Source organism: Marmota flaviventris, unplaced genomic scaffold (assembly GCF_047511675.1).
Source record: "Marmota flaviventris isolate mMarFla1 unplaced genomic scaffold, mMarFla1.hap1 Scaffold_54, whole genome shotgun sequence".
Lineage (NCBI taxonomy): Eukaryota > Metazoa > Chordata > Mammalia > Rodentia > Sciuridae > Marmota > Marmota flaviventris.
The window spans coordinates 1,781,944-1,807,922 of NW_027288344.1; the positions used below are offsets into that span (position 1 = coordinate 1,781,944).

Here is a 25,979-nt window from a genome sequence, read left to right on the forward strand (position 1 = left end):
AAAATGCTAAGTAGTGAACAGTATAGGAATAGAAATACCTAAAAGTGTCTTGTTCAGTTATTACATCCCATGTTGCAGAGCTCTACTTCTGAATTTTAAATAATAATAATTTCAACAAAAGTTGCATGAAAACCAAGATATTGACTGGTATAAATATTAAATATTGTTTTTATTTCAAAATCATAAACTTAAGACACAAAATATTAATTATTTTTGTGCAGACATACTTCTGAGCTTTTCATTTCTGCTTTCACATAATCATTAATATGAACCCTTCCTGAGATCTTGGGGTGTGGCAGAGCCTGGAGAGCGATGTGGCTGTGGGCATGGACCTGAGCAATTCAGGGCCTGCTGCCTCTGGCAGGCCTAGTAGCTCTGGTCGCACTGCGTGGCTGGGCTGCTATGGGCTAGGAATTTACTACACCATGCATAGGGGCCACAGGACCGGTGTCTTCCCCACCTGAGCAAAAAAATACAGATGTCCAGGAGTCAAGTGAAAGTCAGCAAGCATCTCAGAGAGCCCTTAGATGACCATGAAGAAGAGGTCTCAGAGCCGAGTACAACGTATGTGCGAAAGAACCTAGAGTTAGACCCTGCCCTTGGCAAGGATACATTTTCTTATATGGGAGACTCTGTCGTTGTCTACATCGATGGATGCTGCTCCAGTAATGGGCAGAGAAGGGCACGAGCAGCAATTGGCGGCTACTGGGGTCCAGGCCACCCTTTAAACATAGGCTTTAGACTCCCTGGATGACAGAAAAATAAAAGAGCAGAAATCCATTCAGCCTACAAAGCCATGGAACAAGCAAGGCTCAGAACATCAGTAAATTGGTTCTATATATGGACAGTATGTTCACTATAAATGGGATTACTAACTAGGTCCAAGGCTGGAAGAAGAACAGGTGGAAGAGGAGTAAAAGGAAGGAGGTGATCAACAAAGAGGACTTTGTGCAGCTGGAGGAGCTCACCCACGGCAGGGATATTCACTAGATGCATGTTCCTGGTCATTCGGGATTTGTGGGCAATGAAGAGGTCGATAGGTTGGCCAGAGAAGGGGCTCGGTAGTCTCAAGACTGAGTGGAGTCACTTGGGTGCTCTGGAGAAGACAAGCTATGGCTTTTGTTGCTGTCTTTTCCTGGGTAGGCATCAAGACCTTGCAGCAGGAGTGGCTGCAGGAGACAGAGCTGAGCCAGGAGGCACTGTGACCTATGACATCTTGGTAAAAAGCACTCCAGGAAGTGTCAGGAAGTGGATGTCTTTGATTTCTGGTGATTCTGAGATCCACTGCTTACTGGGCTTAGTATATTTTCATATGTTTTATTGCAGTTTGGCCCAAAGTGCTTGGGCGTTGTTTTTATAAGAAATCAATAAAACATTGGTTAAAAGATGCAGACAGGAACTCAAGAAGAATTGTGGAAGAGTTCGTTGACCTTCTGATTTTCAAGGTGGAGTCATCTGCCCTTGTAGCCACTCTGGGCATGTGGCTCACAGTAAGAACTTCAGGTGACTGATGCTGTGTATACAGGAGACCATGGCTATGGAAGAATGGCCTCAACTCTTTCAAATGTGTGTGTGTGTGTGTGTGTGTGTGTGTGTGTGTGTGTGTGTGTGTGCAGGGTTGGGGATAGAACCCAGGACCTCACACATGCTCCACAATTGCAATTTTGTGCATGTGTATGTGTGGTGGGCACTTGGGATTGAACCTAGGGGTGCACTACCACTGAGATATTCCCCCAGACCTTTTTATTTTTTCATTTTGAGAGGTCTTGGTGAGTGTCTAAAATTGACCTTAAACTTGTGATGTTCTTTTCTCAGCCTGCTAAGTGCTGGGATTATAGGTGTGTATCAACACTCTTGGCTCAGTTACAGCTTTTTTTTTGGTACCAGGGATTGAATCTAGGGCACTTAATCACTGAGGCACATCCCCAGCCTATTTTTATATTTCATTTAGGGACAGGGTCTCACTGAGTTTCTAAGTGCCTTGCTAATCTGCTGAGGCTGGCTTTGAACTAGGGATTCTCCTGCCTCATCCTCCCCAATTGCTAGGGTTACAGGTGTGCATCGCTATGTCCGGCTCAGTTATAGATTTTAAAGACGAATATGCATATATCTTCGAAAAGTTTCTTTGGCTTTTTTCCTTAAAATACTGTGTGGGTGCAGGTTAACTCTTCTGTACCTATTGATTTTCTGTGTGAATGATCTGTACATGAACAAAAGCAGGGTGTTGAAGTCCCCAGCTGTTACTGGCCTGAAGTCCAGCACTCTAGAACAAATGGACCTAGCAGACATCTATAGAACGTTCCATCCAACAACTGCTGGATACACATTTGTCTCAATAGTGTGAGGAACATTTTCCAGGATGATCAGATGATAGGCCACAAAAAAGTCTCAATAAATTTTTAAAAAATTGAAATAAAAAAATACTGTGTGGATTTAAAACAAATGTTTGGCATGATCATTTATTTTTAAATTTTATTTTCCATAAATTAAAATACAGAAAATCACACACACACACACACACACACACACACACACACACACTCACACACACACACAAATATGAACCCTTACTCAATAACTCTCTTGGGTAAAAGATTTTAACAGGTAACAGATAGGAAAAGGACACAAATGTCCAAGATTTAGCCATGAGATAAATTTCTAGCATATATCCATGCCCATTAATTTGCTCAACTTGCTTAGTATTTGTCCTTAAGATTTCTAAAGCTCAAACTATATTTTAACCTCTGAGATATTATGTTGAAGTGGTATTTCACTATTTAGCAGCTCAAAATATGAATAATTTGCAATAATCAAGAAATAATTAAAATATATGTTTCCACTTTTCTAATTTTTTGAATTTTTCTGAGCCTGTACTGATGTAGCTATAAACAGTCACCAATTCTATCATTTTCCTTAATTTTATTAAAATTCTACAATGGAAAGAGGTAAGAATAGTTCCTAACAAAATATCCAAAAGTATTTGTGTGTGTGTGTGTGTGTGTGTGTGTGTGTGTGTGTGTATGGCTGGGGTTTGAACCCAGGGCCTTGTGCATGTAAGGCATTACTCTACCAACTGAGCTATATCCCCAACCCCTTCAAAAGTATTTCTACCAATTTTAAATAGTGCAAGAAATGAATAGTCAAACATTTGTCTTACATTAAAACTGTAATAGAGAAATGAGAGAATTTTTAGGCAAAAGCTGTTATTAAGTTGCACAGAGATAGGTAATGTGTCCTTTTACTTTGAGTAATAAAAGTAAAAGAATAATGGCTGAGGTTGTGGCTCACTGGTAGAGCGCTAACCTAGCATGTGTGATTCCCTGGGTTCATTCCTCAGCACCACATATAAATAAATAAAGTAAAGCTAGAAAAAAGTAAAAGAATAAGATTGTACATAGGCTAGAACTAAATGACCCTGACTTCCTTTCCTGAGGCTCTCAGAAATCCAAGTTAGTGAGCATCAGAGACAGTGAGAAAGTAAGTACGTATCCAAATGACAGAGTGCACAGGATTCCAAAGTGGAACCTTTCTGTGAAAGTAGTATACATTTCATTTTTTTATTCAAAAACATGTTAATACACAACCTTCAGATCCTTTAACACTACAGCATTCAGTCTTTTGGTATAGTGCAACTGTCTACTGCCTTTACCTTAAGTTGCAAAAAGTTTGACTAAGTCACCACTCACCCACTGAAATGACAGAATTCAGGTTTAAGCTGTTAATATGCTTCTACCTACTGCAACCACCACCTAAAATGAACTCCTTCCTCCTTTTGTGTGAATTGTACTTGGGGTCCTATAAATATTGGTTCTAGAAACTATATCTCTAATAAGAAATCCAGCTCTAAATCAAATAAATTTCAAACAATGATTATAAGATATTGCTAGTTACATTATTGTAAAGTTTGAATAGCCATTAATATTTTTTTAATGTTTTGGTATAAATTATTGACACATAATAATGAGCTTCATTTTGACATATTCACAAATGCACACAACAGTTTTCTCCATTTCAATCATTAGTACTTCCTCCCTTCCTGCCTTCCCCTGATTCCCTTCCTCTACTGGTCTTTAATAAGTCAATTTTTCTTGTTTTAATAAAAGATATCTTCCTTAAAATATTGTTTTATAAATTTTATGGCATTAAAATATCCAGAGCACAGTTACTAACACCCTAAAACACAAATCAAATTAGAAGAGAGTAGAAAAAAACAAAATTCATTTCCAAAATTTGTGCTGTTAGCAAACTGTTTTTTAAGGTATGACTACACTAAACAGTGATCATCAAGGGCCAGTAAAATATGTGACACTACTGGAACAGGATTAGCACCTTAGAGCTGTTACAAACAAAAAAATGTGCACACAATTAGTGAAAAATTTCTTGAGTTCAAAGAGGCTGTGACCTTCCCCATCGTTTCATGACACTACTTCACATCATCTTACAAGGAAATAAATTTTTGCCTATAAGTACTACCCAGTGATGTAGTATTACCCCTTGAAGAGACTATCAAATCCAGAGCTAGAAAAGTGGCCTCAAATTATATAAGAGAATAGATAACCTAAGTTCACCTATCTATCCACTGTACCTAACTATCAAGGACATAGATGCAGTCACTCATTTCTTTTCCTGTTTCACATTCTCAATAAATCAACTGTGACTTCAAAGGGTAGATTGAGGTCACATTCTCATGAGGCTTCACAAAGGTGACTCCAGGGTCCCTCAGGCACACTTTTTACTTCACCCATCCTTAAGTTAAAAGAAGCATGGTCCTTCATGGCCCACAACTTCTTAGGATGGGTCTTCAGTTAATCCATTCCTGATTGGTGAGTGATTTTCCTTCTACTCATAGTACACACCTGGAACCATCCTTCCAATCAAGTCCAGGTTCTCATCTTTAAGTGACAGAAGGACATTTTCTTTGATTCCTTTCTAATCACACAAATCACTCCTTCCTCCCAGTTATATCCCTCCCCACACTCAGTTGCATCCATTACACTTTCTGTCCATGATCTTGCAATTCTCAATCATCTTACTCCCCTTTTCAGACATATTCTCTAATTCACTAATTTTAATACCTCCAGTCTAACTCTTCCACCAGGCTTTTCAGACCTCCAACTTTAATTTCATTAATCCTCAAAAACATCATTCCACTAACTTTCCCATGAATCCCCAATCACTCTATCCATAAATAAGTCTAGCCTCTGACTTTAACACAAATGATATTTTCCCCTCGCCAAGAACATGCTTATCTCTCCTGCTAATTGAAACATGCCTTCAGGAGTCACATCATGTCACATTTTTATAAAAGATTTCCCTTTCTTCCCATTGCATCCTAGATAAGTATTCTGTCAGAACTCCATCTCATACCTATTACTCTCTGTATGCTTAGGTGAAGAACTTATGGGTCAAAGACTAAATACTCACATTTTAAATCTTTCTCAGTAACTAAATGTAAAATTTGAGTGGTTATAGGTTTATCATAGAGGAATACATATTTTAGTCATTAAGTGCAGGTAGGTTTATCACATAAGATTTCATATTGTCCATCTTCTCAAAACCTCACAATCATTTCTATGTTAATTTCCATCTAAAGTATTTCTCTAGACAAAGAGTGTTATTGTAACAATAAGAATAGCTGGCACTACTGAGACATACAGAAAGGAAAGAAAGAGTTGACTTGCAGAAGTAGATTTAAATGACAACTTACATTTGGAATTTAGGTATAGGGTCTATCTCCAGAGTAGAGGATACATTTATTTCCTGACCAGGATAATAAACATACTCTCTCTCTGAAGGGTAAAAATTAGACTGCTTTGCTAGTAGCCCCTTAAGAGTAGGGAGTTTTCTAAACTCCAAATTTCTCAGTTGTGACACAAATCCACTGTGTACAAATATCTACAGAGTCACTCAGCACTGCCCGAATCATGGATCTCATAACAGGGGAACTGATGACAACTTGAAGCTCATACTGTTATGCCCTGAGTCCTAAGTATTTTTTTCTCTGATCCAGGAGATTCCTGTCTTTCACCAGCATCTATGTTAACTGTGGCAACCTCTCTAAACTGTGACGCTTGGTAGTTCCTGACAACTTCTGGATGTTCAGTAAAAGTTAGTCTTTTTAATTAGGAGATTCTAGTTTACAAAATAAAACAGAAGCTCCCACATCAATTCTATACATCTATCACACAATGACATTAACATCAAAAATAATAACTCAAAAGTTCAAGGACTTCATGATCTAATGAAGCCAAGCCAAGCTAACACAAGAGAAATCAGAGCATTGGTTGCCTTTTAGAGAGGATGTGGGTAAGAAATTAATGGAAATGCAGAGTTTCCTGGGATGTGGGAAATTTTTTTTTTTAATGTTCACTAGTGTCCTGGTTACAATGATGCCCACAATTGTCAAAATACATCAAGCTGTAAAGTTCATAACTATCTATTTCAATATATGTAAATCATATCTTCATAAGGAAGCATTAAAATTCTAAACATCTAAACACTGAACATGCTGCATCTCCTTTTAGTTTCAGATCAAAATGATTCACAGAAACAAATTATGGATCACTTTCACATAATGCTGTAGAATATATTCTGGAGTAAGATCCCTTGGACATATACCCAAATCCTTCAATTACTGGCTGGAGGTTCTCAAGAAACTTCTTTAACCTTTTCACATTTGGGCTTCATAAGCTTTAACAGAAATATAATAGAAATTCCTACCTGTGGTTTTGAGGGCTAAATCAGGTAAGTCAGTAGAGTGCCTAGCACACAGAAAACATTCCCTAAAAATTAATTATGATTCTTACTTACTTAGAGCATAGGTATAATTATATAGGCGTCAAAACAATTAGAACACTTTTGTTAATGCAAAAGAGCAATATTCTTTTAAAAATCTAGAAAGTTAAATGTGCACTCATGGACCAGTTATCTATCTGGCACATGTACTCTGCCTCATCATATAATGCCTCCACCATGTTACAATGTAGCAAGAAGCCCCTCCCCAGATACCAAGCAAGTGCCAGCACCACGTTCTTGGACTTACCAGCCTTCAGAACAAAGAACTAAATCAACCTTTAGTCATTAGTAATTACCTGGTATCAGGTATTGTTATAGCAACAGAAAACAGACTATGATACCTTACATAAAATCTGTTACTACATCTGTAATATATTTCTCATATTTAATATCATTCCACAAAAATATTTCCTATATCATTATACATGTATACATGTATAAAAGCTTCACATGGAATCTCATAAAATTGTATAATTTATATGCTTTTTTGTATCAGATAAATAAAGAAATATTTTAAAGTATTAGCTCTATTTCATATCTGTTATTATATGTCTGAGATGTAAGAAATTTTATTTCCTTAACTGCCATTAGTGGGATAATATTTTTAGTGTAATAGAAAAAAATATTAAGTTAATAAAAAATAAAAATTCCCAGAAAACAAATAATTTAAGAGCATGGAGAATATTCAAGCATACTGGGTTCAGGATTTTAATCTGCCTCAAAAAAAAAAAAAGTTGAAGAAGAATAATAATGACTACTGAGGGTTTAATTTCTTTGCTTAACAATTACAACACCTGTTGCACAATAGTAATATAACTTAAGAAAATGAGTTTTCAGATTTTAAGTGACTGTTTCAAAAAATATTATAATTAAGGGGTATTGTTTCTATTTTAGTATTTAAGCCCTCTTTTTTTACCTTTCTTATGTATTAGAGTACAAAAACAGTACAGCATTTGCTGCACACAGGAAGTGGAAAGAATAGAGACAAAAATCCCTCTCAAGCTATGCTAAGAGTGTATTACCAAAAGGGTTACACATGCTTTAGTGAGCCACTCTGTGCAGAGGGATGTTGGGGGGGATTTTAATTACAACTACATTCATTGATACCTAAAAAAGCGATGCATACACTCACATATGTAAATTCAATGAAGTTCACACTTCCTTTTCTTCTTGTCAGTTCTAAATAGTTAATCTGAAAACTTAGCTTGTAATGCACTGCTTGACTCCTCAAACAGAGGAAACTATTTTGTACAAAACCACCTGCTATTGAGAAAGGAATTGTAAAGAATCACTAAAAATAGTTGTGAGTTATCTTTATTGTAAATCATTTTCTCCATTCCTAAGAATTTTCAGATTTGAAGTTAAGATAAATGAATTCTTTATCCAGGGCAACTCTCCTAAAACTGAGGACTTGATGTTTAACCTAGAAATGTGTCTAAGTTTCTGACTTGCCATTAAGTTTCCTCAGTTCCTCAGTATAAAGTCAGGACAGGATTTATTATGTTTCAAGGAGAGGGGATGCATTACTGACAAATGGCTAGCTTAAGGCTTTGCAAAAAAACAAATCATGATATAGTTCTCTTTCCAAAGCCATGGCTTCTGCCAAACTTTTCTGTCCTTGACAGAAACTCCAGGCATCTGAGCCTACGGTGGCCCAGCACCACCACCTTCTAAAGTGGCTTCAAAAGGAGGAAGAGAAACACATGGTGTAGTGTTTGGAAGAGCAGATGAGTGTTTTTAAAACTTGGAAAGAATGAAATGATGGGGGGGTGACTAAAGGCTAAATGGAGGAATATACTAAGTTGACTGATGGGAAAATGCCATATAATTAATATACTATTTCTCACTAAATGAATATAGAATTAATTATAATTTCCATAAAGAGAGTGATATTATAATTGAGAGAGACAGAGAGAGAGAGAGAGAGAGAGAGAGAGAGAGAGAGAGAGAGAGAGAGAGAAATGAAAATATGTCCTCTAGGTGCTGTCCCCTCAAGAACAAAACGAACCACAAGGAGGATCCCAGTGACCATCTTAAGAGCCAGGATTGCAAAATAGAAAAGAACTATGCATTCAACTTTTGCAGAAAAGAAAAGCAGAGGAGAAGCGTAGAGGAGGCTCAGCCGCCACGGGACATTTGGCTGGGCTCTGCCACCTAAGAGTCAGCCTTCCGCCCTGGCTGTGGGCCTGCTGCTCCGAGCCTGCAGCGGCGGCGAGAGCGAGAAGCCTAGAGCCTCCAGCACAGACGCGAGCAGCGGCCCCGCGGCAGCGGCGAAGACAAGCATGGCCTCCTCAGCAGCGGGCGCGCAGTGCATGAAGGCAAGCAGGAGGACTCTGGGCAGCAGCCGGCCAGGCCGCCTCCATAAACCGGTGCCCCATTCACGGAGGCCTCCTCTGACTCTGAAATGAGTCGAAGTTTGTGACACACGCTTCCGCCTTGGCGCTGTTGCGTGCCCCAGAGGTGGTGTGACTCTGTGAGGAACAGGAAAAGATGTAAGAAAAACAATAGATGGTTTAAAAAAAGTGATGGAAAATTTTTGAATCCAGAGTTAAATTCACAGAAGATTTGCAGAAAATGAGCGATGCTGCAGGTGATATTGTTGAAATTAAAAGTGACTTTGAGTTTAAAGTCAAACAACGAATTGCTCAAAAACCTCATTCCAAACAAAAACTTCAAATATTTTTTAAGCAAATTTTGCAAATGAAGTAAAATCTGAGGATTTGCTTGCTGATAAGAAACTGTGGGCTCGACTTGAAGAACTAGAGAGGCAAAAGGAATTGCTGGGTGAACTTGATAGTAAGCCGGATACTGTGACTGCAAATGGAGAAGACACAGCCTCTTCTGAAGTGGAGAAGGAAGATCAAAACTCAAATGTGAATGAAGAAACAAACTACTTACCCCTAGTAGTTATCATTAGGATGTTACACATTCAGAACAATTCAATGGACAAGTGACTAGTCAGTTGAACTCTTCAGTAATGGTTCAAGTATATTTTCCTTATACTGTTGAACCTAAGAGGGTTTGGATAAATACTAGAAAAAAATACCACTTTAAATTCAGTGAAAAGAAAGAAGAAGTCAAACTTAAAGGAAAGAACAACTCTGGAAGAGTGGTCATTATGGTCAAGAGCTGCCTACAATCAGGACTCCTGCTGACATTTACAGAGTCTTTGTTGATGTTGTGAATGGAGAATATGGTCCTTGTAAATCTATTCTGAAGTCTCAAAGCAGAGAAAATAATGTTTGTAGTGATATCAGTGAAAGTAGTGATGCTGAATTTGATGATAGGAGGGAGTTTTGAGGAGTATTAGCTGTGAAGAAGTCAATTGCAGTGACACCAGTGAAAGCATTTTAGAAGAAGAATCACAACAAGAAAATCATCAAAATAAACTGCTGAGAGCCATAGCCTAGTCGGAATGATGCATGGCATTTTTGCCAGAATGGAGTGGTTGAGAGGTGATGCCAGCAAGCCATTGAGATGATGATGGTTATGTTAAGCTGTGTATTCAATTGTATATTAGACCCCTGCTGTCAGCCTCAGGCACTGGGGCTGATTTGGAGTTCTCCCGGGGATTCCTGGGGAGTTCTCCTTGGTTGGGGAAGTGCTGGAGGAGGGATTTCCAGTTGGTGGGTGGTGTGTCCCTGGGGAAGGCCACATGCATGGTGTTCTGGAGAGTTTGGAAATAAAGTTTGTTCCTGCTTGAGTGGCTGGTGATTTGTGCCCAGCCAGACTGCGGCAATAAACTTTTGCCATTATCAAGAGCATCTGAGGCTTTTTCTGGAACTGTAATAGAAAAAGAATTTTTATCCTCTTTAACACCACACCCAGTCATTGCTCATCCTGTACTACTCACCATTCTGGAACAAAAAGAATTTCTGTCAGAAATATCAGAAGAAACTGCCAAAAGGGTTTCAAAGTTCAAAGCTGCCATATTTCAACAGAAAAACTAGTTAATGTGAGTTTACATCCTAAAATCTAGTTGTGAATTTTTAGAATGTATAAGCAAAATATGTTACATGTAGTTTGAAATAAGGTGTTTTGAATTAGTTTGGTAGCAAGCTCTCTTATTCTTATCAGTGATATTACAAAAATCAAAGTAAATGTTGGAATATAGTAATATTCAGTTTGTTTTGTGAATTCTCTTACTACTAAGTTGGCCTTACAATTTTGAATTATTTTTCAAAGAACACAGTTTGTACACATTGCTTTTGTGTTTTAAACTAAATACAAGCAGTTTTGCACCAGCTGTGATATTGTGTGTACCATATGGACCATTTAAAATAATCTTTTAAGATATCAAATGCTTCAACAATTATATGACTTGCTTTTGCATTTTAAAGGCACTTTAAAAAAAATCTACTTTCCTCATAGGTTTCATAAGCTAGGTGGCATTTTAAAAGAAAGAAAGAAAAACAAACAAACAAATACACAAAAACTTCTTTCCTTTGAATGTCATACTGTAATCTTTCAGACAGAAAGCTACACATACCCCTTGGGAAAGTTTCTTTGACTGGAAGAATGATATTTTGTAAAGCATTTCTTTTCAATTAAAAATTTTATGAAACTTTGTCTGTAAAATGTTGCAAGCTTTATAATTTAGAACTGAATATGGAAATGTCTTTGATTCATGTGTATATACCACACAACAGATTATTGAATTCTTACAATTCCATAGGAACTACTTCTTCCTCTTCTGTATAATTTTCACTGGGATTACCTTTGGGAGAAAAGAAAAGTTTGTCTCGATGTTTTAAAAAAAAGGAATGAATTAATTTTTCAAATAAAATTTTTCTTAGGTTTTAATCTTTCCAACATTTTCATTCTTTAGGCCTTCTTTATGACTACTAAATAACCAGATAACATAGTTACTTTGTTACTTTGTAGTAAAATTTCTTAAAGAGAAATTTAGTCTAACATTGAAAATTATACTGCAAGTGTTAATAACTAGCTTGATGTATGCTAAAATGTAGCTTTTAAAAAGCATTCTGCATTAGTCATAAAATAAGCCATCAATGCGAGTTCACCTTCTATTCATGGCTAAACATTTAAGGGTTATTTATAGCTTTTTTAATGAATTCTTGCTTAACCAAGGTGAAATTATGTCCTAGAAAAGTAGAAGCTCTTTGTAGCTAGAACAGCACAACTGTAAAAAGTTTTATGAATAAATATTTTAATGATAAAAGGGTTAGCTTGAATCCCCAGTAATTAATGGATAAATTAGAAAAGAGAACTGATTTTGAAAGATCACCTAAAAATGTAGAAAATTTGTCCTATATTCAGTTCTGATCAGCTGTATGTTTTGTAGATAAAAACAGTTTTTGTTTCAGTTAACCCTGCTCCTAAACCATAGTGCAAACCACTCACAAAAGAGCTCTTCCTTCCCAATTGCTATTTAAGTGATCCCCACTCCCAAAGCCAAACATGTTAGAAGAAGAACCTTACACCTGTTTGGTCTTATAGCATCCAGTCTGAATTTTTTGTCTTCATTTGCCACATATTTAGTGTATAGAAATGCAGAAGCTGTAGTCCATTTGTGGTTCACCCTATTCTACAGAACCCAGAATGAGAAAGCAAACTGAGTAAAAAGTGATTATTAATTCTATTTCCCTATCTCCATATTTTTTTTTTACTTTAAAATTCCATGGCAGCAATAGTATAAAGTAAGTAGCATTAGAAAACAATGCATGTCTAAGTGACTAACAGTGGTATACCAGATGCCTTGAGTAACTTTGGTGCCTGAAACAGCTTAGTGAAAGACAAAAGCAGAGCTGAAGTGTACAAAAACAAACATGAAATAGAAAGTGCAGATTGGTACTACCAAGCACTGCAGGTTCCATTGCAGTTACATGGCAGAAAAAAAGACTGAGCTCAGAAAAAGAAAAACTCAGAGCCACGAGTTTGTGGTATGTTTTCAAGTACTTAGCAGAACTAGGTCTAGGACATCATTTTCATGCCTATCCTCCTTGCCACTGACTCATGCACAAAATCCTACCAACCCCCATGTTGGACCTCAAATCACTGGCAATCTAATACTAAAGTACCAGATTGGTGATGTTGTAAAGCACAGCTGAGTTAACCCATCACTTCATATAAAAGTGCATTAGTATTCATAAGCTGCAAATTAAATTGCTCTAAAAATAAGCTATCATTTTTTAACACTTCCCAAAATGCCTGAGAAGGAAGGGGAGGGGAATTTATTACAGAGAGATGGAAGTGGGTGGGGTAGGGGACGTGTAATAAAAAAGTGTGTAGGGGTAAATTAGTGTTTTCATAAAATCATGTACAAAAGAAACAGAAAGGCCTACAAAGAAACATTGCTCTTAGGGAATTATTTCCCACTCTCAGGTACTATGAAAGGACTAACTTCAAGGGCCTTAGACAAGTGACCAAATCTAAACAATAATGCTTTTACAAAGGAAGTCCTTTCTGGGAAGACAGCTAAATCTTTTCACAGAAGAACATGAGAAAGCTTCAGAAACCAGGATCCTTAAGGTGTGAAGCAGGAGCCCCTCCCCTCCCAACTGCAGCCCTGGGCCTGCCCCACTTTGGGAAGTTTTGTGAAACAGTGTTGCAGATGTGGGTTGGTTTTGCTGGAACCAAGCATCAGCAAGTGTCCCTAGAGTTCTGGAGGTTGGGGGGTCTCCTCCTAGCTGAAATAGCAATGCACATGGAGAGGTGAACAGTGCTTTTCCTCTGGGCAATTCTCAGGGTGGCAATACTATTACAGAGCTTCTAAAGGTTGAGAAGTTAGGCTAAAGAAGGGCATAAGGGTGGGGGTGGGAGGGTGGTTAGACAGAGGATAGAGCTGGAGCACAAGGACCAAAGTTCCAGGACAGAGACATAAATATGCTGCACCACAGAGCACACCTGGCAGGCAAAGGCAGGTCTCAAAATCTCCACTAACACCTCAGCACCTTAGCTTTGGGCAACCTCTTAAGCCTGAGCACATGAGCTTTGTCCCTCTTGGACCTTCTAAAAGTTCTGTTTCCCTCTTGCTGAAGAAGTGGTAGCCTTAAAGGGTACTCAGCCTCCACAACCACTGCCTCCCTCCCCGCCCACCCACACCTTGGTTTCCTCCTGGGCTCTCACGTGGCAGCCTCCTCAGAGTGTGCCATCCCAGGTAAGATGCATTTGCAAAGTTCAGAGGTTCAGAGGCTGGGAGCGGGCAGCAACTTTCTGCCCAGCCAAGTGGGTCCAGGGTACCAGCGCGGCCCCTGGCTGAGCTTGGGGTGTCAGGGTAGCAGAAGAGATCCATGATCTACTTCCAGAGCATCCAGCGCCTGTGCTGCCACTGCAGGACGGCAGGTCCCGCCTCCTCCTCCCCACATAGCTCCAGACACAAACATAGGGCCTAGGTCTTTCCCCATCCTGAACCCAGTAGGGGACTCTCCACAACCCTGGCTGCAGACAGGCGCTCTTCTGGGAAAGGCGCACCCAGTCTCCTTGCCCTAATGGTTCCCACCTCGCAGCCGGCCTGCCTGGCCGCCCTTGGTTGCTGCCCCACAACCTGTGCTCCCCCACAGGCTTCAGACAGAGAGGCAGGGAAGTGAACACCTGGGAGCCTACTCCCCAAGTCACCTGCATTTGCATTTCTTACAAAATGTACTGCAAGTTTCCCTGTGGGAGCCCTTTAGAATCCCAGCGCATGATCACCAGGAGATTTAAAGCAGGACTCTACTCAGCTTATCCCCTGTGGGACCCAGACGCAGGGTTTGACAATGCTTTCTAAAGAGGAGATTTAAATGATATATTATAGAGGGCCTGGGTTTATCTTCTCTGCCCGGGTTCCCTTCAGGCATAAGCCCTGCTCAAGTATTCCCAGTGGTAGGATGTGTCAGAAGCAGAGAGAGGGGCTGAGTTATAATACTTGGGCACCAAGAGCTACACAGGGGAGGAAGGAGGGGACTGATGGAAGAGTGGGCCCGCGAGGGAGGGGGCCTCTCTTACATTGGTAAAGGTGATCCTGGTGGCGAATATTGTGCGAGCTAATCAGAAAATGTAGCACAATGTCCCTGAACCTGCAGCATAAATACAGGAGAGCTTGTCGCTTTAGCTCCTGCCAACCTTGGACACAACCTTAAATCATAGCCCTTCAATATTTGACCAAGCATAGGCGACCAAATACATTTAGGGAAAAAGAAGTTTCCTCTGCCCTCCTTGTGATGGATTGTGTCACAGCTGATAATGGTCTTCGGTTCACAGACGTGGTTCCAGCTGCTACTCGTTTATTCATGCAGTACCTCTATATGCAACAGTGTCCTGATTCCTTGTATGTATCCCTGCCTTCCTACAGTGCAGAACTGCAGATATAGCTCAATTAGCAACAGACAGGTTATTATGAGAAAAAAACATAACATGATGCATATTTTGTTTACAAGTTGGGTTCTTGTTTTTATTAAGACTCTTTCCACTAAGACACTGCAGCATATGCGTTCCTCTACTGAAAATTTTCCAAAGAAACCACATTGAATTGGGTGAAAAGCAGTCCAGCAGCTTCTACACCCTGAGAAAAGAGATCCTTGTGGTTTAATAATAATAATTTGAAATCATTTCTCCTGAAGAGGCACACTGGTTTTACCATAGGAAAAATGATAATATTCTGGATCTTCTCCCAGTTTTGTTTTTCCCTCATATGGTATATTTCTTTGAGACTTCTAAGTGATTGTTTTTTTCTATGCCAGGGTGAATTATTTATCCCCAGTTGATCACCACTGGATTATTAACAAAATGTTGGGTGGGGGGAATCCTTTTTCAGTATGAAGCCAAACAAAAAGGCAAAGAAATCCTAACTAAGACCAACACTAATCAGAGAGAGCAGTAATACACAAAAGGTCCCCAAAGGGAAAACCATAGCCTTTAACTTGAACATTATGAGGATGGGTGGATCTACAGAAAGCAAAGCAGGATGCATCTTACTGAGAGAAGATTGCCATTGTGTAGCCTCTAGGAGAGGTGGCGTGGGGGAGTGAAGAAAAGGAAGAAAGGAAAAGGAAAAAAGAAAAATAAAATAACCACCACACACACTAACACATCAATACCACCTCCAGGACTGAGTCTGACAGCTGAAGGCAGAGTCTCCCTTCTCCCATGACTTGTATGTGTGTGTGTGTGTGTAAATATAATCAATCAGCAGTGCTCAGTGGGATAGGATTGAACCTGCAGTTCTCCATCACTAGAGAGAAAAGATGCAAATATAGGTGCCCTCTCCCCCGGTCAGTCTCTTAGTAGGTAGAGAGCTCCACAAATACCCTTCCTCCTTCCTCTCACTCTTCCAGTTTCCATCCACCATGAGCTTGAGGAAAATCTCCCCTGTGTATTCCCCCTCCAGCCTTGGAAGGCATTAGATGGAGGAGAAGGAGTTGAAGACAGGCTTTTCACTATGTAGCCACATGCTCTCAGACCCATCAACAGTTAGGCACTTCAACCAGTCCCAGGAGGGCACTGTCACTGCAGTCTCAGCCTGGGCACTCCTGAAGGCTTCCCACCAGCTGGCCTTGGTCTCAGCCCCAGCCTCAGCCCATACATGACCCTCTCCCTACTCTTCCATCCTCCAGTGGGCCTGCTTGTTATTGAAGCCAGTCTAACAGCTTTCTGTTAAAGGTGGATTCAGAAAAAGAAGGTCAACAATTATAATGAGTAAACCTTAGAAAATGCATGGGTTGGGGAAGACAGTTTTATAACTTTCCACACTGCCAATATTACCTCCACTTTTTCATTTTCAAAAGGAGTGTGTAAAACAACTCAAACATTAAGGAAAACCCAAGTTCCTTGAACTCTTGTTATGTGAATCCTACTTAAGGTGCTGTTTGAAAAATATGACAAATATGCATTTCTAGAAACAGCCAATGAAAAGTACAGTCACTAAAATCTAGATGCAAACAACTTTTTTGTAGGGAGGGTCATGTATATGCACATGAGAAAGTTTACGCCTTTTCTAAAGACAACCCAATATCTTGAAATATATTTTGTAAAAAAAAAAAAAAAAACAAAACCTGATTCAATCACATCGTATTAAGCTGTTTATTTCTGCACCCTTTGATTGAACATTAAGCTCACCTTTGTTTACTCCTCATCTGCACATATCACCCACACCACAGTCCTGTCCAACTAAATGGACACATTTGCTACTTTCATCACTATATTACCCAGCTTCCACTTACTCAGAAAACCAAAGTATTTGGAACGGAGCTGTTGGTTTATTTTATTTAGGGGAAAAAAAGCAATATACAATAACAAACTTCAGTGTTTCTACTACTTAAAATTAGTAAAAATCAGCAGAGGATTTTGGAGAAGTAAAATTGATCACTCTCACTCATTTAGGTGAATGAGTTAAAGTTGCACTAGCTTAATTCTATTTTAATAGGAAAATTGACACAATAATTTAAACTCTAATTTTAAAACATACATTAGAAGCTCCAGGTTAATGTTTAAAAAATTAAATCTACTGTCTTAACTGCATGGTATAATCAAACTATCTTATAAGCAAGAAAAGAATATTTAAATTTATGTAGATTATATAAATATAATCAACTTATGCAATGATGGAAGAGGCTGGCTTTTATAATAAACTTTTCAATTACAAGTCGCCACAAAATAAAAATGTAATAAACAATTTCCCAACTCTCTTGAGTTTTCCAATAAATAAAAGATATTTCCAGACATTATAATTTGCATCAAATACCCTGAACTTTGGGGGAAAACCAGTTAATTTTTGGTTAAAATAGAAGAATTTAAAACAAGTTTTATTGAAGATAAAAGTGAGAAAGCTAAATAGTGATGGCCTCTAGATGTCAAAAAAATCATATTAAATTTATTGAATAAATTACTAAGATTAATTGCAGTCTAAAAAGCTTTGGAATAAAAGGAGGGAATTTAATTAAAATTAAATTAATTTAATATCAAATGTTTTAATAGGAAGAAGCATACTTGACATTAACAGGAAGATTAGATTTCTTTTTTGAAAGAAAATAAGTGAGATAGCATTGCCAAATAATAGGAAATGATGTTATTTATGTAAATCATGGACAGATTCCATGTATTGCTTCTGGAACACTCTGGTGTTATTTAGGGGTTTCCAGAATTTCCAAATATATCATCACTGGATAAATGCATAAGAATCTGTTGAATAAAAAATACTCTTCATCATCATTTTCATAAACAAAACTCTCTATCAATGTTTTCCAAACTCACTAGACTCTATAAGCTTGCTGAGTTCCCCAGAATATTTTAAAAGCACAGTAATATTTGGGGAGATGTTCTGTGATTATTTAATATTTTTATATGCTAAGTCTATATAAAGAATTCTTCTTTAGCCATCTCTTGTTGAACTCCAAATCCCCCACTCTTCTCTATACTATGAGAGTGAATTTGTTCCCTATAAAAATGAAGAATGACTTCCAGAAAGCCATGAATTCTTTCACTACTTATTGGTGGGAGACTATGATCCAGACCATTATTTAAGTTTCATTTTGCAAGATATTAAAAGGTTTGCTTGCCCTTTGCTGTGCTACATTGAAATCAATACTAGATGACAAAATAAAAACTAACAAAAGACAAAGGCAAGTTTTAAAACACTTGTTAATAAAAATAAGGAAAGCTTGTAAGAATTTACAGTAGAATCTGTAGAGCATTGGTTAAAAACCTTGACTGTTTTTATAAGGCTAAAGTAAAATAAACCCACTGCTAATAATCAAATTCATTTAAAACGTTAGCTTCCCTTTAGTTTATCATGGATTTAGTATATCATCATATACAAACCTAAAAGTAAGTAAAATGCACAGAAGTTCATGATATGGTAATTTTTTATACAAGGGATTGCACCCAGGTGCACTTTACCACTGAGCCACACTCCCAGCCATTTTTATTTTGAGACAGGATCTCACTAAGTTGCAGAGATTGGCTTTGAACTTGAAATCCTCCCACTTCAGCTTCACAAATATCTGGCATTACCAGGCATGCCACTGCCTTTATCATGTCACATACATTATATTTTAATATAGAATATGGAACATTCATAAGGTTAGTTCAACAAAAACCTCTAAAACTATCTTACCATGTTTTAAAAATTTGTTTCCAATTTTTACCCTTCCATTTCACTGTTTCTCTTATTTTAATAATAAAACCTAAGCCCACCACAGTTTTGAGAGGACATGTGCATATCTAGATGGAGAACATAGTTTCCAGTCCCCATTATAATTAAGTCTGGTTATATGACTAGATGCTGACCAGTGATATGTGAGAAGAAGTGATATGTTCAACTTCCTTATCACATTCATCAAAGGAAGTTGTTAGCCTTCCATTTCTTTCTTCTCTTCTTCCTGTAAACAGCAAAATAATGGTGTGAGCAGCTTTTACAGCAAGGAGAGGATCACACACCAAGAACAGTGAAGTGCAAGATAGAAGAAACCTGGAACTTTGGACAGAGCCACCTCCACCATCCTGAACTACCTACCTGCCTCTACACTGTTAGATGAAAAGTAATAAACTTTAATCTTGTATGAACCTATCGTGGTTCCTCTGCACTGCTGTAACAAAATTCTGTAAACAGAGTAACTCAAAAACTACAGAAATTTATTTCTCACAGTTGTAGAGGTCAAGTAGTCCAAGGTTCATGTGTCATAAGGCCTGGTGTCTGGCGGGGGCCTGTTTTCTCATAGCACTACCTTCTTGCTGAGCCCTAACATGATAAAAAGAACAAGGAGCTCCCTTGGGCCTCTTTATAAAGGCACTAATCCCATCCATGAGGGTTCTACTCTTATGATTCAACCACCCTACAAAAGGGGCTGCCTCTCCCTACTATCAAATTGAGCATTCTGTTTCGATATAAGAATTTTGGGGGACACAAGGATTCAGACCAGAGCAGATCCTTGTGTTTTTGTGTGACTTTGTCACAGCAGTTTATCTTCTTTGCTCATTTATAGACCAGACTTTAATTAATAAAATCACACATACTGGAGTTATTTGTTTAAATGATAAACAGCACAAGACCATAACCTATTACCCATGGCTTTATCCTGTCCACCATTCTCCTTTCCATCCACTGGGACATCTACTTATATTTTTGCTGCCTTTAGCAAGCACATGCTTATGCTCACCACCAGGCATACATCTGATACCAGATATTCCTTCCCCTGTCTCCCCCTCTGACCTGTTTCCTGCCCATCAGATGTAACCCATGACTGTGTAGACTTTATGACCTTGGTGATAAAGCTTTGATTACCAGAAGGAGACAACAGAGGAAAGTGATTGAGAGAGTTGTTCCTGAAAGGACCCAACAAAGAAAAATACCAATTTATACACAAAGACCTCAGACCAATTCATGCTGCAAACCTCTTTTTAAAAGACGAAAGCTTTGTTTGCACAATTATTCCTTCTCTATTGTTGAAGGATTCAGGTTTTCCAACTAATTCCAGATATACATGCAGTGTTTTCTCTGCTGCAGCTCTAAGCCATTATAGGTACCTAACACATTGCTGATAAGAATTTGCTCTGAGTTGGTGATGGTTTGCTTGATACCTAAACATTAATTAACACCTATTTTGACCCCCTCAATACTCAAAATAATGTAAGAAAAATCCCATTCTTTGTCCACACTATGTTCAGAGAGTATGAGGCTAGAAAAGTGAACCTGCCAAGAGACACAGGCAAAAGCAGATGAAGTCCCTTGAGTCCTCCAAAATATGAGCTTCTCTTGGCACCATACCACAAGGCTTCATTTCTCACTGAAATGAATGTTATCTTATCCCACACTGCAGCAACTGACAGTAAAGCCCCCAATTCCCTGCCTGACCAGCAAGAATCCAGGGGAGCCTTCTTTGCATCTTCTAGCGCAGATGGGAGTTAACCATTCACAAGTAGGTCTGGTCCTAAGCAATTTGAGGTGTTAAGCAGAATAACTCATTGTATCAATGTCTCTCCACCTTTATATACTGTGTCTCTTATTAATAAATGTGTAACAACTTCTTTAAAGTGATTGAAATTTCAATGTGAAACAAACATCTTGGCACAGACTACCTCAAACTACACTCTTTTTCTCCACTAGCCCAAATTTTTGTTATAGTTTATCCTAGAGAAATGTGCCCCCAATTGGAAATCATTACTGTCTGTGATTTGAAATGTTCTAAGATGGTACTGTTTTCTGTGCACAGAGTCTGGTTCCTTCATTTCTGTGACTATTGAAATAGGACAACTTTGGATCTATCATTTTATGTTATTGGAGAAATTTATAAACTGAGTTCTTCAATTTAAGGAAAGATTCATATATTCCCGAATACAAAGTATTATTTTCTCTGGATACTGTTTTGAAAAAATTGTATATCTGTGTTGTAAGCACTACATTATTGAGTGTGCACTTAAATAGAAGAGGAACATTCCTCTGTATGATGAACTTTCTCAGCTCAACACCACCAACACCCTGTTCTATACTCACCTGAAAAAGCAAAAAAAAAAAAAAAAAAAAATCCCCACAATATTTATCTGTGTGGTTGAAGATTAGCTCTAAAATGACCTCAAATAGGACTTGGATGGCAGAAGATAAGAGGCTAACACTCTCTGAGGATGGCTGCAGGTCATCCATGGGATTTACACTGTATTCCTTGATAACCTTCATTTTGTTGATGTAGCCTGAAATTCCTAAGAATCCTAGCTGCTCCCCAACCAACTTTCTGACAGCATCACTTTTTTAGGGCTTCATTCTGAGATAACAGATGATAGTTCCCTTGACTTTGACTTCCAAACTTTTCTAGCAGGTATAAATACCTAATTCCAATGTTAAAACACTCACATCAGAAAACATAAAGTGGATTCAGTTTTCCCAACTAATTCCAGATATACATGCAGTGTTTTCCCTGCTGCAGTTCTAAGCAACTACAGGTGCCTGACACATTGCTGATAAAGAATTTGCTTTGAGTTGGTGATGGTTTCCTTGATACCTAAAAATCTGGAATGCTAATGAGAACATCCATCCAGTAGACACATTTTACCTCACATTTAACCATTCCTATAGCACTTCAGTCTGGGCTTCCAGAAAGCTACTTTTTGGAGAAAATTAAGATGAATCTGTGGCACAATGCATTTTGAATTGACTAAAAATGATTTAGTTTTACTTATTATATTTCCTCAAAAAAGAGGTTTGTAAAACTAAATTCAACTCTTATATAATTTCTTGACTTGTAAATTGAAATTTTCTGTCCTAAAATGGCGTTTATAAAGAAAATTATCAAAATTAATGTGAAAGTTTCAGTCTAAAAACTGTGTCATATATTCTAACAGGTTACAAAAAATGCAAAAAAAAAGCCAACTCAAAAAGAGTTTATACCAAAGAATAAATAGCACATGTTTTTGTATTATATGTTTCCAGAGTTCAAAAATTATGGTGATTTAATTTGCTCAATATAACACCTTAATATAAATATATGTGATTACTCATGCCCTGACTCTTTAATTTCCAGCTAAATTTACACTTTGAATATTATGAGAAAAGAATTCCTGTTTCATGACAATAGACATCCTCATGAACATATATAATACTTTAGATTTAAGTGTACATAATTAAATTGCTGCCTATGAAGATGCAAAAAATATTTAAAATGTTGTAATTAAAACATTGATTTGGGTTAATACATTATTGGTATCCAGAAAATAATATGATTTTACTTTATTTCTTGTCTGAATTAAATAAATAAAAGAATGTACACATATGTATAATGTCTCAGCATAACAGCTACTGAGTATTAGCTTAGTTTTAAAATTCTAAATAAATGTGAAAATAGAAATGCTTAAATAACTATTTGGGCATACCCATAATAATATTTTTTATTATATTTAACAAATGTATTGTGTGTAAAAACCTGGAAGAAAAATTCACTAAAAAATATATTTTAACCTTAATATAACCATTTTCTTTAATAAATACATAATATTTGTAAAACTGTGAAACAAATTAGCATATTTGTGCTATTCTTTACCATTTAAAATAAGCAATGATGTATATAGGTATTCTCAAGTGTTTGGATGTATCTTTTAAAACTCCATTAGTAAATTGAGTCTGACATTATTCAATTAAGCCAGTATTTTAAAATACATCCAGGTTGTGGATGATGGGAAGTCATGGTGCTCAATGCAGAGCAAGATATTATGTTGGATTTAAAGTTACTTAACATACTTTTGTGACAGACTTTACATAATATTTATCAAATTAGCAGCAGCATGAACCAAAATATCAAGTAGAATTGGGGAGAAAAAAGTGAAATTGAAATTTAAAAATCCATAAGGTTTCCATTTTATTTTCTTCAATATGGGAAATAAGACCACTATTTGCAGCAAAACATTGCCTTTTGATTCCTGAACATGAAATTTCAGAGGCAGCAGCTGACCCAAGGGGCCCTATTGAGGAATGAAATGCCCACTTCCCATTTTCCAAGCCGGGGCTCTGGCTAGGCTAGACTATGAAGAGTATGTTTTTCTAATTTGTTCACCCCAGCAGGTGCCTTTTTCTCATTTATCCTCCAAAGATAATTAATTTTCCTAATTGGACAGTCCAGAGTGTATGCTTTTCCTATTTTGCACAGAGCACTGGATGCTTGGCCACCCTGCCTCTCTACCCATTGGGCTAGGAGCACTGTGAGACCAAGAAGACCCATCTTCAGGGAAGTGATACACACACAAACTGGATCAAAGCTGACAGACTCAGGTTAGAAGGCATGTAATTGAATATGGTATGAAGATGGAAACTGATGAATTGTGCCCATTTTCCATGGATTCAGCTGCTGCAGAGGTACCTTTATTTTCATAGAACTCTCTGTAAGAGGTCAGTTCCATTTAGACGAGTTTAATCAATGAGAATTGACTTAAGAAATCACTTAATGTAACATGGGCAACATTCAAGAAAGTAACAAGTGATAAGATTCCCCAGACACCAGCACCAGTGGAAACATTACCACTATTCTGTTGAAGAGGACCAGAAAGAGCCAGAGCAGTAGGAAGAGGCTGACATCATGAACTGAATGAATCATACCCAAAGTGAAGCACCAGAGAGGACAAGGAGGAAAAAATGCCCTGATTTTTCTCCTTTTGCCCTCTGTTCCTCAGTTTCTTTGTCCAACCCCAAAAGAAGACAGGACAGGGGAGCTCAGGCAACACAACCTTGAGGAACAGACTATTGGGGCACAGAGGAGAGCAACTGCAAGGTGAGACATTACTACCACAAGATGCAAATGACAACATGGACAACCATGATGTTGGGGACAGGTAGATTTAGTGAGCCTGAATCTATGCTAAGGATTTCCCCTCAACCTTATGAATTCAGTTCTCTTATAATCCCTGTTATACAAATTGGGAAATTAAGGCAAAGAGAAACTAAGTTACTTGTCTCCTATGGTACACAGCCAGTAAGTACACTTTTTGTGGTACACAGCTAGTAAGTACTGCTCTGGGACACATGTTACATAGTATAACATAAAACAAGTGGGACCTTGTCTCAAAATGAAATTAAAAAGGCTGGAGATGTAGCTCAGTGGTAGACTGCTTGCCTAGCATGCAGAAGTTTTAGGGTTTGATCCCTAATAGTATACCCCTTCCCCAATAAAATGGTTTCAAAAGAAATTACAAAGTTAGCCCCAAGAAGGTTTTGCTAATGAGCATTTTCAACTGAGAAATTCTAGTCTTTATTAGAGTTAAGCTCCGATTGTGACTTTATTTTTAACAGAGGGTCATGGTCTGTGCCATGTGTGAAATCCATGAGAGGTACCCCTAAGCCAACATGTGAGGCCCCTGAACTGAAATCTTGGCTTCACTTAGTGAATATCCTCACCTTCATCCCCCTATTCCAAGTACATATTGTCATGTTAGGTGGCAATAGTTAATATTCACTGGGCATTGGGCAAATTTCGGGCACTGTGCAGAGTATAAGTTGTGCTACTTCTCAATAAATCTATGAAATGAAAGGCAATTTTATACTTTAAGAAACTGAGTTTTAAGGAGATTGAATGATGAAGCCACAAAAGTCCAGCTAGGAAGTTGTTCTGACACAAATGGTTTCACTCATGCTCTGAGTCTTTAAGCCACTAGTTCTCTGAGTATAGGAAACAGATGAAGATTATGAACCAGCCTAGAACTTTGGAAACATGGAAACACCCCTTGAAAAGCACAACAAAACTTACAAAAGAAGAAAGAAAAATCTGAAGCACTTTATAAATGCTAAATAAATTTAATCTGTATTTACACAACATATACATTTAACTATTCACTGCATGGTACTCCATAAATATGTACATTTTTAATGTGTTAAACACATTTGAAAAACAATTAAATTTAAAAATAAGCTTTTACACAAAGAATAGTACCAGTTCAGATCGCTTTAAATCATTTAACCTAATTCAACAGAATTAATGATTGAAAGATGATACTTTATTAAAATTTAAAAACTTTTGATAATCAAAATATACCCTTTGAAATTGAAAAGGCAAGTCACAGACTGGAAAGAAGTATTTGCAATACAAACAACAAAACTTGCACATCCAAAACATTAAGTCCTCTAATATATCCATTGAAAAGAAAGAAAACCTAATTAAAAAAAATGAGAGAACTTGAAAAGACACCTCACAAAATATATGCAAATGGGAAAAAAAGCATATGAAAAAGTGAGGATTGTGATTACTTATCAGGAAAATCCAAATTAAAAATACAAAGTACCACTCAAACAAAAGAGAAAATGCTAGTGTTGGTAAGAATGTAGAGAAAATGTAACTGTTGCATGCTGTTTTGGGGAGCCTAAATTTTCAATCATCTTTGAAAAAGCTGGTCATATACTAAAGCTCAACATATGACTAACCCAAAACCAAATGTCTGCCCATGGAAAAAGGTCATTACATCCACCTAGACATTAACAATGATATTTATAATCTTGATATGGAAACTAACCTTCAGTCCACCGATGATAGAGTGGGTATATTTTGAGCATCTTAGGTATGCAAATATATTTTTTTCAAGTGACATTTTATGAAATCAATTTAGATCAAATAACTCAGATGAAAATTTAGCATTATATTGAGGTATACTAAAAGTATAAAATTCATTCTGGACTTTGAAGACTGTATGAAAATAATTCAGAATAGTTCATATATAATGTTGAATAAGTGCAGTAATGATAACATTTTATGTAAATTGTTTCAAATAAAATATATTAT

The 25,979-nt window shown here is 37.5% G+C and overlaps 2 pseudogenes; both read left to right on the plus strand.

The window, feature by feature from the left end:
• The first annotated feature begins 478 nt into the window (after positions 1–478).
• LOC139704338 (ribonuclease H1 pseudogene) lies at positions 479–9,203 on the plus strand (annotated as a pseudogene).
• LOC139704339 (unconventional prefoldin RPB5 interactor-like) lies at positions 9,200–10,745 on the plus strand (annotated as a pseudogene).
• Positions 10,746–25,979: the final 15,234 nt, after the last annotated feature.